The sequence below is a fragment of the Rhineura floridana genome, chromosome 7 (genome assembly GCF_030035675.1).
Source record: "Rhineura floridana isolate rRhiFlo1 chromosome 7, rRhiFlo1.hap2, whole genome shotgun sequence".
NCBI classification, from domain to species: domain Eukaryota; kingdom Metazoa; phylum Chordata; class Lepidosauria; order Squamata; family Rhineuridae; genus Rhineura; species Rhineura floridana.
The window spans coordinates 96354144-96369514 of NC_084486.1; the positions used below are offsets into that span (position 1 = coordinate 96354144).

Below are 15371 nucleotides of genomic sequence, written 5' to 3' on the forward strand. Positions count from 1 at the left end.
TTGGAAAACAGTAGAATTTCTCCTCCTTGCGGGAGCTACTGTGGAAATAAATCAGTCTAAGTGGGGTGAGGAGCCCTTAGACTTGCCCTCCTGACTGCTCCAATCAGTTGCCCCAAGACACAGAGAGAGGGAAAGGGGTTGACAAGCACTCACCATACATGTCCTTGTCATCAAGAGGCTTGCTGTGAAACCCAGGAGATCTTTTCTTTCTCCTTGGCCTCTTCCTCCTTCTGCCTTTTATAAGTAGCTCTCCTTGCTTGCCCCATCCCCACTCACTTGCAAATAGGTCTTTGCTTCTGGATAGGCCTTTACTCCTGGGACAGGCTGTAATTGGTGGGTGGCAAAGGGCTGAACCCAACACATCTCATCAAATCCAGCCGCCATGGCCAGTGGTCAGGAATGATAGGAGATGTAGTCCCACACATCTAGAGGGCACCGGCTGGGGAAGGCTAGCCTAGGGTGGCCTTGTAACCTAATTTACAGAGGGCGGTCTGAAGGAGTCCTACATTTGAAGAGTCATTTGGTCCAAACCTACTTTAAAAACAAAGAACCATATGATGAGATGGCACTGACAGGCCCGTAGCCAGCCTAAAGGTTGGGGGGGGGCACCAGAAAGTAGGGGGTTCTGTAATAGATTTTTTTTGAAAAAAAAAAGAGGGGAGAAGATTTTAGGGGGATAGACCCCCCCTAGAACCCCAAGCTAGGGTCTGAGCCTTGAAGTTGCCCATGGACAGCTAGATCCTGGGCAGCACACATACAGGTCATGTGCTCAGTCTTCACCGCTGTAGTGATATGTACTGAAGTTCTATATAAATTATAATAATAGCCATTTATAAATTTGCAGCTATACATATACATTACTATATGTAAATCTGTGCCTTCTTCTGTTCTTGTTTTTTTGGTGATGTGTAGGAGGACACCCTATATTTTTCCCCATAGTGGAGAAACTCAAAAACAATTAACATATGGTTCCTATAAGTCTTCCCCTGTGGATAAATAACACCTGGGAGTAAGGGAAAGTTTTCCAACAGGATCAAGGGAGAGGGGTAAGCCCCACACCTTCAGCACCACAGTCCTAAACTGAACCACCCCCAGGGTTTCTATTCCAATATTTTAAAACTTCAGGGTCTTAATTAAAAATCTAGTTGGGGCTGAGAGTTTGGGTAGCTGAAGAGAAGCACTTGACAACTTCAGAGATATTTCTCCACCAGATCCTTTAAGGCTGGAGTGGGGAACCCAAGAAGAACCCTGCTGGATCAGCTCCAAAGCCCACCAAATCCAGCATCCCATTTTCACAGATGCCTATGGGAATATGCAAGGAGGACCTGGATGCAATAGAGCTCTCCCCACTCACAATTCCTAGCAACTGTGGTCCTCCTTAAATTGTTGCATTCTAACCTCCATCAGCTGGATGGCCAATAGTCAGGGTTTATGGAAGCTGAAGCCCAACAACATTTGAAAGATCACAGGTTCCTCACCTCTGCTTTAAAGAGGTAAGGAGATTTCCCCTTCGTCACTTACAGGATTATTGAGGGATAAGGATAACATTATACTGGAGATCACACTACCTTGGACCCCTGTTCTCCCTGGTGAATTTCCATAGAGCCCCTTCACAAGAGCTGCAAAGGAAGAAAAGGGAAATTGCAAACTGTTTTCTGTGCACAAACTCAAGAGGCAACAAGTGCAAGTCTTCATTCAAATGTGTAAGGGTATATTTTTTAATAGCCTGCAAGTTTTTGGGGGGGGAGGGGAATAGTGAGATTAACCATTCAGGTTTTCTAGGAATGTTCTTGCCAGTGCTAAGATTTATAATGGAAGCAAGCTGCAGCTGCAACCAATAAGCAACAATAGCCTTAACTAATCAAGCCCCACTGAAATATTTGTCAGGGTGATTCAGTATTGTGAGGTCTATATAAATTTTGGGATAGAAGAGGTTGTTAAAATGTGCAAGGAGGCATTTGCATAGTAGGTACTATACTGCCATAGGGGAAATCTTCGCAGGTAAAATGTACTCCCGGGGTAACTTATCTTTTAACAACAACTTCATATATCCAGACTTGGAAACAAATGTAAGATAAAGTGTCTGACACTGTTTCCTGTATCGCTTTCTACCCCACCTACCCCCTTTCCAGTTAAGCTTTAAAAGAGCAAAGCTAACTCAAGAATTCCTCTCAGCTAGATTAGCACAAGTGGCTATCAATCCAGAAATTCCTGGTTCATATGTTATCCTAACCATGAATTCACCAGGGAGCCTTAAGCAAGCCATTATCTCTCAGCCTCCGCCATACCTCTGCAATATGGGGGTGGTAATATTGACCCGCCTTACAGGATTGTTGTAAGGCTTACTTAATGTAATGTATCTGTAGTGCTTTGAACTCTTTAAAGCATAAGTGTAGCCCTCCAGAGAATGTTAGACTACAAATCCCATCAGCCTCAACCACCATAGCCGATGGTCAGGGACAGGAGTTGTAATCCAACAGCATCTGGAGGGCTTCACGTTGGCTACCCTGGACAGTGTCTCTCAGTATCTCCTCTATCTCCTGCCTCAACAAAATTAAAACTTGCACACAGAAACAGTCTCAGCTTCATTTCTCTGGCATCTCCAAGAAGGCTGAGGAAAGATGCCTTTCTTGAAACTCTGGAGAGCCTGACAGCGTAGACAATATTGAGCTAAACCAACTAATGGTCTGACTTGGTATATGGCACCTTTCTACTTTCCAAGTCATTCTTATGGATGTCAACCTTGCAAACATGATGGAAATTATTCTAAAAGAAAATGGGCTGGTTCCATCTGTTAGACTACCTTACTTCTAATCACAAGCAGCTCTTCGAGTGGGGCAGACCTGCTATGCTAGCTTCCCCGCAGGTGAGTCACAGTTGCTCATCAGGAAGAAGATGAGCAAGGTTCAGCCCCTTTTGCCTCTAATCCATCCCTCTTCCTCTACTCCTAAATCTATAGTTCATCCCCTTCCTCAGTGCCTTACAAAGAAGGCAGTCCTAAGATATTTTGCTATCAGAGGCAGAACAGCAAACACCTCTTCTCTAGTCAAATATGCAATGACAAATAAATTAAACTGGCATTTGAGGCAGAAAATTCCACAGACAGTTCTTTACCCACTAACTCCATCAGCAGTAATGTTCCAGTAACAATAAATTTAAAAATTAACAATCTGCTGCTGTTTCATGACAGCCAAAAATAGCTGCCACACCCTGCCCAATGGTAGGTCTGGCCTTTTTACAAAAGGCCCCTTATGTGCTCATATACTCATCTACCTAATACTCTTAGTTCTCTCCACCATAGGCCTTCCTTACATCCCCACACCTGAGCCGTCTTCTCTCAACTTTCCTTCTCCACTTCTTTTAGCAGCCAGAGACAGGCACTATGGTAACCTACTAATCCAGAGAAAATTGGCTCTCATAAGACTGCTACTACATCTATTTCCACCTAAAGCTTAGCCTCCTACCTTCCGTACCAAATTCCTAATATTATTAGTGTGCACAGTAGCAGCACACTCAAGTCCCAACAAATCACACATCATCCATGAGCAATTTATGGGCAAGAGGACATGGGGCTGTATCCAATGAAATCATTCTGTGAGCACAAGGACTTCCATCTGCAAAATGGGCTTTCCTCTCCCTCTGTTCTCCTGTCATGACCCCTCTATCCAGCAGCAATCAGAGACAGAGGCTGTAGGGGCACCAGAAGGATCTAGATCAGGGCTCAGAGCTAACTGCTGAAGATAGGGAGATCACTGCATCTGAGGTGGTTGCACAGGAGCTTCTAGGGAAACCTCCCAGACCACCTAAACCCTCCCGGGTAGCTTCTCCTGAAAAACCAAATGCCTACCACCACACATCATCACTCCAGCAGCACTGGGAGCACACCAGAGGGATGCTTTGGTATCTTCAGGTGAGAGGGTTGGTCCTTTAAGGCTCTGAAGGTCTCTCAAGGGAGTGGAGCCTGGAGGAGGGAGTCTGGAGACAGAGGCATAAAAAACCTCAGTCTGCTCCCAACCATTGTTGGAACAAGATGCTCCCTCAGTTTTGTCTGTGGTCCAGCAATCCAATCCAACCCTCTAGCCTTGCTGCTTTCTCCACAGGATCTGGTATTGGACCAGAACATATTGGGAGAGTATGGGGTGCATGGGGGAGGAAGAGGAAGTCCCTATTGCACCAGTGGAAGTTATTGCACTAATGGGATGACTTCACTGGATTCAACCCATCGCCATTTCCATATTATAAAATATAAACATTTTCTACACAGATTTGGATCTGCATCATAGGGTGTACTCCATGGCTGGCCAACCTGTAGGATGGGCAGCAGGGGCTTTTAGCATACATGAATGGGAACAGAAATACCTGTAGGCCTAGCAGTGGCATCAGATCAGGCCTGAACTCCTTCCTTGCTCTCCTGGGTCAGTGGACGAAGCGAAAACACCACCAAGGTGTGGGGCAGGGATGCATAATGTTGTGCACACTAGAGTGGCAGTTTCATACTTTGGACTTGGGGCAGGCATGCTTGTGAAAAGGTTATGCACCTCTAGAAGATTCTATAGTTTAAGAATGCTGTGTCTTTGTCCTCTTTATACACAACCAGATAGGTCAAGGGGCAAAGGACATGTTCACACATAAGATTTAAAGCAGCATTTCCTTAACCTAGGCAATAAGGCAAATGTAAAATTTACAGTGGCTGCTATGCACATTTAACTTTTCTTCCACATTTTGTCACCTTTCTCATGTGGCACAGCTAACAAGGGAGAGATTCACTTCACACATCACACTCAAGAGTTTAATAATGTTTGGGGGATTTTATCAGAAACTCTGAGACCCATAAACATAACATTTTGGGGTTTGTTTAAAAATATATAATAATGTACAGTATGAGATCCCCAAGTTCCTAAGCAATTCATTTGACCAAGCAAAGGCAAGTTTCAGACACCTGAGTAACTAGCACACTAAGCAGGCCCTTGCATGCTAGACTGGAAGGGTGATTCCAGGGCAGTTGCCACAGGAGCAGCTGGGTTTGCGATTCCTGGGGAGTAGATAGTGATGGGATCTCTCCAACAGCGATGAGCTTTCATATTTTTCAAAAGGAATCTTTCTCTATCTTCTGTTGTTAGCCTCACAGGGAAGCTTTACAAAGGAGCCACCTCCCTTCTCAATAAGATTTTTCTATAACATTCTCCTGGGAGAATGCAGTGGTATCTTTTCTTATCTGGGTTAAAAAGAGAAATGTATTGTGAGAGAAAAAGACTTCACTTTGTTCTGGCAATTCTGCACCCAATCTTGCAGGCCTCATCCCTGATCCCTTGCTGTGATGAAACCAATAAAGTCTATCTAGCACTTTGTAATTTTCACAGGTCTAATATCCCCACAGTGCTAGTTGTGGCCACATTTGTATTGTCTTTCAGAATCGTGCAGAAAGAGTGATGTTGTCATGCTGACACTGGCCCACAAAAGCACACTTCCCCTTCAGATCAGTTGAGCCTCAGAGAAGCAATTAAAATGTTTACATTTACTATTATTTTGTTTAAAATATTTCTGTCCTACCCGTCTACCCTACAACAGGGCACTCCGGGCAGCTCATAATAAAATAAAACACACAAAAAACCCACAAAAACCATTAAAATAGATAAAAACACATAAAATACAGTAGAGAAATATAGGGGAGTGATATTAAAAGGGACTAAAGAGGTAAAAGTAAAAAGGGGGAAAACAATCAATTTCAGGCTCTACCTTCAGTCCCTCCCAAAGGCTCTCCAAAACAAGATGGTTAATATTGTAAAACTTCAGGGTCTTAATCTTGGGGTATGGTATTCCAAAGCTTGGGGGGTACGGCTGAAAAGGCTCTCTCCCGCATGCCTGCCACTCTGACATCTTTCATTACAGGCACATAGAGGGCAGAGGAAGCTGATCTTAAATCACGGGCAGGTACATATGGGCATAAGCGGTCCCTTAGGTGCATTGATCCAAGGCCATTTAGGGCATTAAAGTTCAGAACCAGCACTTTGAATTGGGCCCAGAAACAAATTGGGAGCCAGTGGAGTCGATAAAGCACAGGAATGATATAATATATTATTATATATTATTTTTGTTTCTGTGGGCCCTACACATTTCTCAAAACCAGTCCTCTTTTCCTTTGGGGCTACTATAGGTAGAGTCTGATGTTGGCCAGTTCTTTAAAAAGCTTGTGAACATCTGCAGCCCCAAGCCACATGGTACGCCTAGTGTTGCTATGCCACCATCCCAGCTTCCACTGATTTTTTTTAGCAGCTGCAGCAATATAATAACACTGGATTTAGCACATGGCTAGAGGCAGCAGCAGATTAGAGCCACAACATGGTAGCCTGCTTCCAGAGTTTGAGGCAGTGCGCTTCTGACTACCAGTTGCCGGGAACCATAAGAAGGCAAAATGCTCTTATGCTCAGGTCCTGCTTGCAGGCTTTCCTTCGGCATCTAGTTTGCCACTGTGAGAACAGGATGCAAGACTAGATGTGCCACTGGCCTGATCCAGCAGGCTGTTCTTGTGATCTTATCGTGCTTGCTTAGTGGTTTTCTCACTAACATTTATACTACAGAAGGGCAAAATGTGCTAATTCCAGTTCAGTTTTAGCTCAGACTTACCCCATATTTATGCTAACAAGTCAGTTTGTTGTTCCAACATCTGATTTAAACCAAAAGACCTAGCCAGAGGGACATTGTTTGTGTACACCAGGATCCAGAGACCTCTGCATCTGCTCAGACACCTCTTCATCGTCTGATCTGTGCCACACACATAGGCCACAGCAGCCAGATGTCTCCAGGCTCTGATGCTTACTGATGTCATAATCAGTGTATACCAGAGCCCTGAGGATTCTGGGGAAGCCTAACAAACTCTAACTCACTGGAAGATATGGTCCCAATGGAACCCAACTGGTAATTCAACCAGCTGGGACCCCAAATCTGCTACTGAGTTCTGGGTGCTTCGAGAATTTGATAACAACCTGACATAGGATTATATTACATTTTATGTTCATTGTCTGAGGTATATATTGGCAAGGCTTTACCCTGCTTGGCTCACAACAGGAGAGAGAGGTAGGGAGAGATATGAACTACTACTCAGTTCATAAACTACACTTTTCAATCAAGATCTTGCAGAGTTCATGTCAATGCATTTAATCGCATTGTCTTAATTTCAGTAATGCCAGCAACAGAATCAGAGACAAAACAGGTGACAAGATTCCTGCTCTTCTCTGTGGATGCCATCTCTGATGTCTTTCCTCCAGTTTCTCTTTCCTGTTCTGTTTAGGCTGGTTAGATGGGGTGAAGGCCAGCACTCAGCAGAAGGAACATAGATCAAGCAGCTAATAATGACCAAGCTGCAAGAAGAGCATGAGAAGGCAAGGACCTAATTCTTACTCAGGTAGTAAACCTGTGTCTAGATTGTACCACTTTTGATGGGGGCTTGCAGACTTGAATATTCTTCCATACTATAATCCTTCAAACAGAAAACTGGATATTAAGGAGAAAGATTCTTGGCTGGTCTCCTTGACATATAGTTTTCTATGTGCAGAGATTTTATTTCACTTTTTGTATGAAGTATCATTCAATAATGTGATTCCTCATGTGAAGCGGTACTGCCCAAACGTATCATCATCATGATCCCATTTATTTGTATGCTGCTTTTCCATAGTAAACTATGCTCAAAGCAACTCACAACATTGAATAATCATTCATGCTAAGGCATAACAATAGAAATGCAAAAACAGAATGAAAATACTTTCCCAAAACTAAATGGATAGCAACAGTCCCTAAGTCAGCCAGGGCCTCAACCTGCTAGGAATGTCTAACTTCCAAAAACAGGCATTGAGGACAATTTGGTACTAAGGACCACGGTTTGGACAACCTCAGAGTCAAATGGAAGGAACTGACAGATTGCTCTTGAAGAAACAACATTTTGTTAAAGAGCCCTTAGTAGTTTTTATTCATCAGTCTTCCAGTATTTCTAACACATGATGCAGTTTAATGTCTTTGTCTCATTTTCCCTCTTAGCTACTACTACAGAATGTATGGATACCTTAGAAATAACATTCCCTTTTCACAGATAAGCCGCCATCTCAATGAGGAATGAGCCACCATCTCTTCTAGCCAGATATGGGAATGTTTAGACATTGGACAGCTCCAAGGAGCAGAACACATCTTGTTCCTTTTTTTTTTTTTTTTTTCAATAATTTTTATTCAGATTTTCATAAAACATACAAGACAAAATCATAAAACATTCAAAGACAAAAAACAAAATCAAAAATAGTTAAACAAAAAGAAAAAAAAAAATAAATAAAAAATAAAGAGTAAAATATTGACTTCCCATTTGTCAAAGATCAAATCAGTTATAAGTCTATAATATATAACAATCCTGTCTCTTAAGTCATATTATAAAATCACTTTCCTCCAGTAGTTATCTTACTTAATCATCAAATCTCATAAACATTACTTTATTCTTTCCACAAAAAGTCAAAGAGAGGTTTCAATTCTTTAAGAAATATATCTATCAATTTTTTTTTTCCAGATAAGCATATCGATTAATCCATCTCATTACTAATTATGATAATCTTATTGTTATAACCATAGTCAAAATAAACATTTCAATTAATCCATCACATCAGAATCTGTTAGGTTCAGTAATTTCAGTAGCCATTGTTCTATTATCTCTATTAGTTCCATTTTCCATCTTCCATCTTCAGTAGTCTTGTTAAGTCCAGTAATTTCAATATCCAATCTTCCATTATCAGTATTCCATAATAATCTTGCTGTCAAAGCCATAGTCATATAGTAAGAGTCTGATGGGAATTACCTCTATCCCAAATATTTTCTTGCCATCCATTCTGAATAGGTTGCTGAAATACTGCTGTAAAATCATATCTCTGTTCTTTTTTTCAAAATACACTGGGTCATCTCTTAAAAGTTTTTCCATTGTCACATGGCTGCAGTTAATTCCATAGATTTTCTCTATATTGGGCTCCATCACATCATTCCAGTCCAGAAGATAATCCATGCCATTGATAACTTTATCTCTAGAATCTTCATTAATTTCTTCAGAGATAACATTGAGTTCCAAACAATAGATTTTATTTCTAAAGTCCATAGACTCCAAATCTTGTTCCTGTTCCACGTTTGTTCCAATCTCCGGGATCTCCTCTCTCACAGGGACCCCTATTCCAGTCTCCAGGGTCTCCTCTCTCACAGGGACCCCTGTTCCAATCTCCGGGGTCTCCTCTCTCACAGGGACCCCTTCCAGGGTCACCTCTCTCACAGGGACCCTTATATCTTTAATTTCCTGCTTCATTTTACTCAATTCAATTTTCGTTATCTCAATCTCATCCATTATTTTCTGAAACCTAGTTATTTCCAGATTCTCAGCCACTTTCTTAATTGCCATTTTAAAAGAAAAATATAGGAAAACCACTTCTTATTTCAGCAACAATTGGGTTAATACTCCAAACTTGGTGACATCACAGTATAAACAGAGCAGACAGCCTTATCTCTCCAATAGTTAAGTAAACAAAATGCAGTTCCCAGGATCGAAACAATTAATGGCAATCGTCAAGAAACAGATTCGTCAAAATAAAATAGACCAAAAAGAGAGTAGTCTCAAAACAGTATAATATTTTTCAAAATAAAAATCTGGAATAGAAATCCCTCTTCTGTGTATATCTTTAGAATGCAAATCCAGGACAGCTTTTTGCAACAAAAACAGAGATAAGCTATTAATTAGTGCGTAGCAGAGAGAAGTTACGGCTCCCCAGTGAGATGTCAAAAACCGATCAATCTGGCAAATCTCTTTTAAACAGCAACAATTTAAGTCAAGTAAAAGAAAAATATAGAAAGAAGGGTGCTTGCCTGTTAGTGCGTTCTCTCTTAGAAGATAAGATGAACGTTCGCTTTTCCAGATAGAGCTTGTTGTTAAAAATCCGTCCCACCTTCGTCGGCTGGACCTCGTCCCATAAATTAATGAGATCTGGTCGTCCCAACAAAAATAGGCTTTGAGGTTAATCTCTTCGTTTCTCCCTACCCGGGAGAAGTTTAATCAGTCAAAAAAAAAAGAAAAAACTGACTGATATATCTGAATAAGCTTCTTTTGAGGCAGGAGCCCGTCTCAAAAGCAGGCACAGGCTAAGTCACCCTTCCCGGAAGTCAGAACACATCTTGTTCCAATGGGCTAGAACATGGATGAAGCCCTGAGGACAGGCCCTGAGGACTGGTGGATGGACAGGGCTTAAAGAGACCATGGTTAAGTGCACTTTGGACTTCTATAGTGCTTTGTAGCTTCTGGATCTCACCAGTCCTAGTCCAACCACTATTCCATGCTAACTCTCAAATGAATGAGGTGGCAGAGTTTTGAGATACCAGAATGGACTGTGGCACTTCAGGCTGCAGGTGTGGGGGGGATCACATTTCTGAATGATTGGTCCTCTGTGTAAAAACAACAGCTTTTGTAAGTAGAAAACTAACACAGCAGAGGAAGACGTTTCTCTCTGATGTGCTAATTTTCTACTTTCAGGGAATTTTCACACAGAAGAGCATCCAAAACAGAACCTCCTGAGGCTTGAAGTAGGTCCATTCTCCCATCTCAGATTTCTGCTACCTCATTCTGGTGGATGTATAAACCAGTCCTGAATTCCTTCTAAGGGCTAGGGACATGTCTCTTCAAGTCTCCTCTGTTTAGCCTCTCTCTTTTGCCGACGAATCCACTTTATTTATTTCACAGATCCAGATCTGTCATTCCACTTACCTACATTACATTGCAGACAAACTATTAGGCTTCCCCTTGTTCTCTGATTAAATGCAATGAGTCATTTCATGAAAACTGGTGTCCAGGAATGAAAATGTGTTCTATAAGAATGGGGAAAGCTATTGCTGTAAGGCACAATATTCTTTTTGAATTTTTCCCCTCACTGCATGCTCCTGTGTAGGAAGGAAAATTGTGCCCCCTGCCCTCCCAGTTCCATCCCTCACACCCGCCTCCCATGCCTGACAAATGTTATTGTGGCTCAGTGGCTGGAGGGCTGAGGTAATGCTCTCAGTCACTTACGGCAGCAGTTGGAGCAGGTCAATCACAGTGGTGGGGCATGAGTGATGGCCTTCTGAACACAAAATAGTAGAGGGAAGCCAGATTGCTATGGTAAAACCATTGGTCTTGCAGAAAAACCATAGCACTGATTGGTGTAACAGCCTCCCTTGCAATCTTTCCTAGGCAGGTTGCTCCGTACATCTGGATTCCCTATCTGAATAAAAGCATAGAGGAGTTGTTTTAATTTTATTTTTTTGGCAGGATTTTCATGTAATCCTAACCTTTGCAAGTTTGAGATGGGCTGATCTTGCTCAGGTTGCACTTCCATCTCCATTTATTAAAACCCCTATAAACATCATAGCTTTGCCTTGCCTTGAAAAGTTATCCCCTCTTTTTTATCTGCTTATCAAAGCAAATGTTGTCACCTTCTTTTCAGCTTCTGTTCCCTAAGCTCCAGTATCCAAGTGAAGCTCCTAATGTGTTGTGTTGAAAAATTAGAACCTGTTCTAAGGAATGACTAGGGCTTTCACATATATTTAGTGACAGTCCAAATATTATGAATGGGGAGGGGGAAAACTGCAAGATGTGCTGCTTAAAATTAAATATTTCCACCAGAAAAAAGATTGCTCGTCGTGATTCTCATTAAGCATTTCCAGCTGTTCTAAATGGATCTTTTCCTATGGAGAGCATCTGCAAAGACCAGCCTGTGGTGACTGAGTGTTTCTGCAAATGCAGTGTACCTTATAGCACCATCTTTGAGCTGCTACTCAGTAAGGTGGTATGTGCTGCAGCTCTCTGAACAGGCATAGAGGCCCCAGTACCAGAATGAGCAAGCTCCAATGGTCTTCCCCTTCCCTTGTACAGCACACCTTTATATACGATATATTATTTCAGGGTACAGCCATGGTAGAGAGGCACCAATAAAGCTGGTGTGGTGTAGTGATTAGAGTGTTGGACTAGGACCTGGGAGACCAAACTCCAAATCCCTACTCAGCCATGAAGCTCACTGGATGACCTTAGGCCAGTCACCATCTCTCAGCCTAACCTGTCTCACTGGGTTGTTGTGTAGATAGAAAGGAGAACCATGTACACCACCTTGAGCTACTTGCAAGAAAGGTGGGATATAAATGCAATAAATAAATAATAATATAATAATCCCAAGGCCTGAAAGGCTAGAGCCAGGCTGTTTCCTGGCAATATGGCATTCATATTGCAGTAATGTCCCTGTCCGGTGGGTCAGGTTTAGGTTTATGTCTTGCAGTGAAAACTTCAGCTTTTTCCACAGCACAAAGACATTTCACAGGATTGGGCTGCACAAATTGAAGCAAACAATCCACTGGAATGAATAAGAAGTTTTCCCTTTCATGTGTTGTGTTACCCAAGATTCTCTTATCATTTCTCTTGCTATATCTGGAAACTGACACTAAGGGAACCAGCAGTAGCTACAAAGGTGCACATCAGGAAAAGATAGAAAAATGGGCAAACAGCATCAGTATACCCCACACATTTATGAAGCACTTGGCAAGTAACCAATTTCTTAATTGTAATTCAACTGGATTTGGAGGATAATTCATACATTTGCAGTTTATGAATGCATATTAATTGATACGCGAACATATTCTAATATTTCTGGGTGTATATTATTATTGTTGTTCTTTATTTTGTAGTGCCATGTGTATTGATAAAGCTATATAAACAACAACAATAATAATAAACACCCAGAAATATTACAGAATATATTTGTGTCAATAAGAGATTTGTGTCAACTGATATTTGTATTCAGTGTTTTATTATGAAATTGAGTCATTTTAAATCTCATTATTATTCATAAGAAAGCACTTCTAATCCATTTCTGTATGCCTGCATACTTCACTTAGTTCACAAAACCATTTACAAAGCTCCAATTCGTTTGCATGCATTCTCTAATATCTAGTAATGTTCAGTCACCTTTAATCAAGTGAATGGGAGATTTTGCACTAAGTGATAAGCAGCAAATTCATTAATTAGGAGATCATGAGTGCAAAAAATGCAAGACCATTAATGATGAGTGATTGACAATAATTTTGGGAAATCTGCGTGGAAACTGTTCTAATCTGAAAAAGACTTTAGTGAAATTCACCTCTGACCCTCCCCAGCCCTGCTATGAGGGGTCCCAGTTGCATTTACTACACTTTAAATGCTAAATCCTTAATCAGTATCAAAATTCCAACGCAGATACATCCTCAATAGTTACTAACAAATCACTCTTTGATCCTGAACATGGACATTTTTTCACACATTAAATTATTTAAAATGACCTTTGGCTTTCCCAGCATCTGTATTTAAATATAACCTAAACTGGCTAGATAGTAAAGTTTACGAATATATCTCTTCCACTCTCTCAGTCCCCAAGATATTGACAACATTCATACACACACATAAAGCATGTTAGAGAGTGCTGTGAAAAGGCAGTTTGCTTCAGAGATAATGAATAACATCTCATGCCTGGTTTTCCTCATAGGTTCTCCTTTTTTATGTTTAAAATACAATATTATACTTATCTACTCAGAAGCAAGTCCCAGGGAGTTCAACAGGACTTACTTTCAGGTAAGTGTTACAGTATTGCAACCTAAATAATCTCTACCTGGAGTAACAGTAGCACAAATCAGAGTTTTTCAAGATGACAGCACCATTGGGAACGAAGAGTCAAGATGCAAGTAAATCCTATTAACTTATTCATCTTTACAAAACCTGGGTTTTTTCTTTCTAAACGTAACTTGGTAAGTCAAAGATGCACTAGACTCCAGTTTCCAAAGCTGCCTTTATTCTGAGGAGTCCTTGAAGCAAGCACACTAGATCCTCCCGCCAAGCTCCCTCTTGCGTTAAAGAGCCAGGAACAGCTGTCAGATAAGTAGAACCTCTCCCAGGCAATGTTTGCCATTTTCCCCATCTTCAAAGGGCAGCAAAGGACTTCACCTGCCCGGGTTGCTTTCATCTCTCTCATTATTTTTCAAACAGAATAGGAGAAGTGAGGTGTGGGTGCTGATTGGCTAGGATTTAATTGGAACTCTGGGAAGACACTGCTCTGATTCCTCACAATTACATTTCTTTTAAAACAACCTTTTAATGATTTGATTCCCTTTCATTTCTAGCCAACTACTGCCTGTCTACTCCAAGTCCATCAGAACTGGCACCGCAGCACCACACACCGCTGGTAGAGATAACAGGTTGGAGACTGAAAGATTTGTCAGGCTTCAGTTGCAATGGGCAGACATGCCAAAACCCCAAGAAAGCAACTCTGAAATATTCTTCTGTTCAGAGCAATCCTTCCAAGCTAACAGGAAGAGATGGAGTATTTAGAATTTAGAATTGATCAGGACCAGGGGAGGAAAATCAAGGCATACACTGTGGAGTTTCATTTCAAATAAATGTTTTTAGTATCAGGGAACCACTGTTATCACTTTGGAATTTGGCTGTTTGGAATCTCTTTTTAAACTGGCACAGAGCCCTCCATACTATGACAAAATTTCTCTGACAATTCAATGGTTATTTTTGTTAACTTACTATCACCCTTGGGAAAAAAATGGAAGGATTAAATACTAAACCATTTGGGTTGGATTATTCATTTTTTTCAACTTCCAAAACTGTTCTAATAGCAAGCATCACTCAAGTTCCTAGTTCTAAGGCCTACTCACATCACTAAACTGCATGGGGCTGGGCTAGACACTGTTCAGAGGAAGTTAGGTCTCCAATGAAATCACACCCCAATGCACCCACCATCTATGCCATATATGCACATTATCATAATTAACACTTTTAGCATAGGGATAACTGGCTTTTTCAAGTTAAGGGGAGAGTACAACAGCACACACACCCCAATGAAGCTTGTCAGCTATGTCAGAGATATGCTGATGTACATCTCTATGTGCACATGCATGTCCCTAAACATACAGCTATAAAAACCAGCAGACCTCTTCCTTTCCATCTATCTTGCACACTTTTTAAATAAATATATGTTTATTAATTTTAGATTTTAAAATACAGCAACGTAAGATGTAGATACAAATTATTCATTACACAGATTCACAAGGGAAAGGAAGGTAAATCACAATACAAATCAATGAACTTGCTTAACAATTAATTAAATAAGTAAATAAATTCTTATCAATACACGGGGAGATAGCATTGTGCCAGTGCTAACGTAACATTAAAATATATCCAATGATAACAAATTCTTTATCTGTTTCTCATTTACAGATTCTAATTATGCCATACTGAAGCATATCTCTGCGGAGGTGGCCTTCCAGTTTCCAGATTTTAATAAGCTTAATAAATTTAGACCATG

The 15371-nt window shown here is 41.0% G+C and overlaps 1 protein-coding gene and 1 long non-coding RNA gene across 6 annotated transcripts in view; one reads left to right on the forward strand and one right to left on the reverse strand.

Moving 5' to 3' along the window:
• EPHB1 (EPH receptor B1) overlaps positions 1-15371 on the reverse strand; it is a 457257-nt gene that overhangs the window by 143158 nt on the left and 298728 nt on the right. The window lies entirely within an intron of this gene.
• LOC133389261 (uncharacterized) lies at positions 1563-15358 on the forward strand. The gene is made up of 4 exons (XR_009764051.1): positions 1563-1703; positions 13548-13633; positions 14179-14253; positions 15284-15358. It is a non-coding gene; the product is annotated as an uncharacterized LOC133389261 (long non-coding RNA).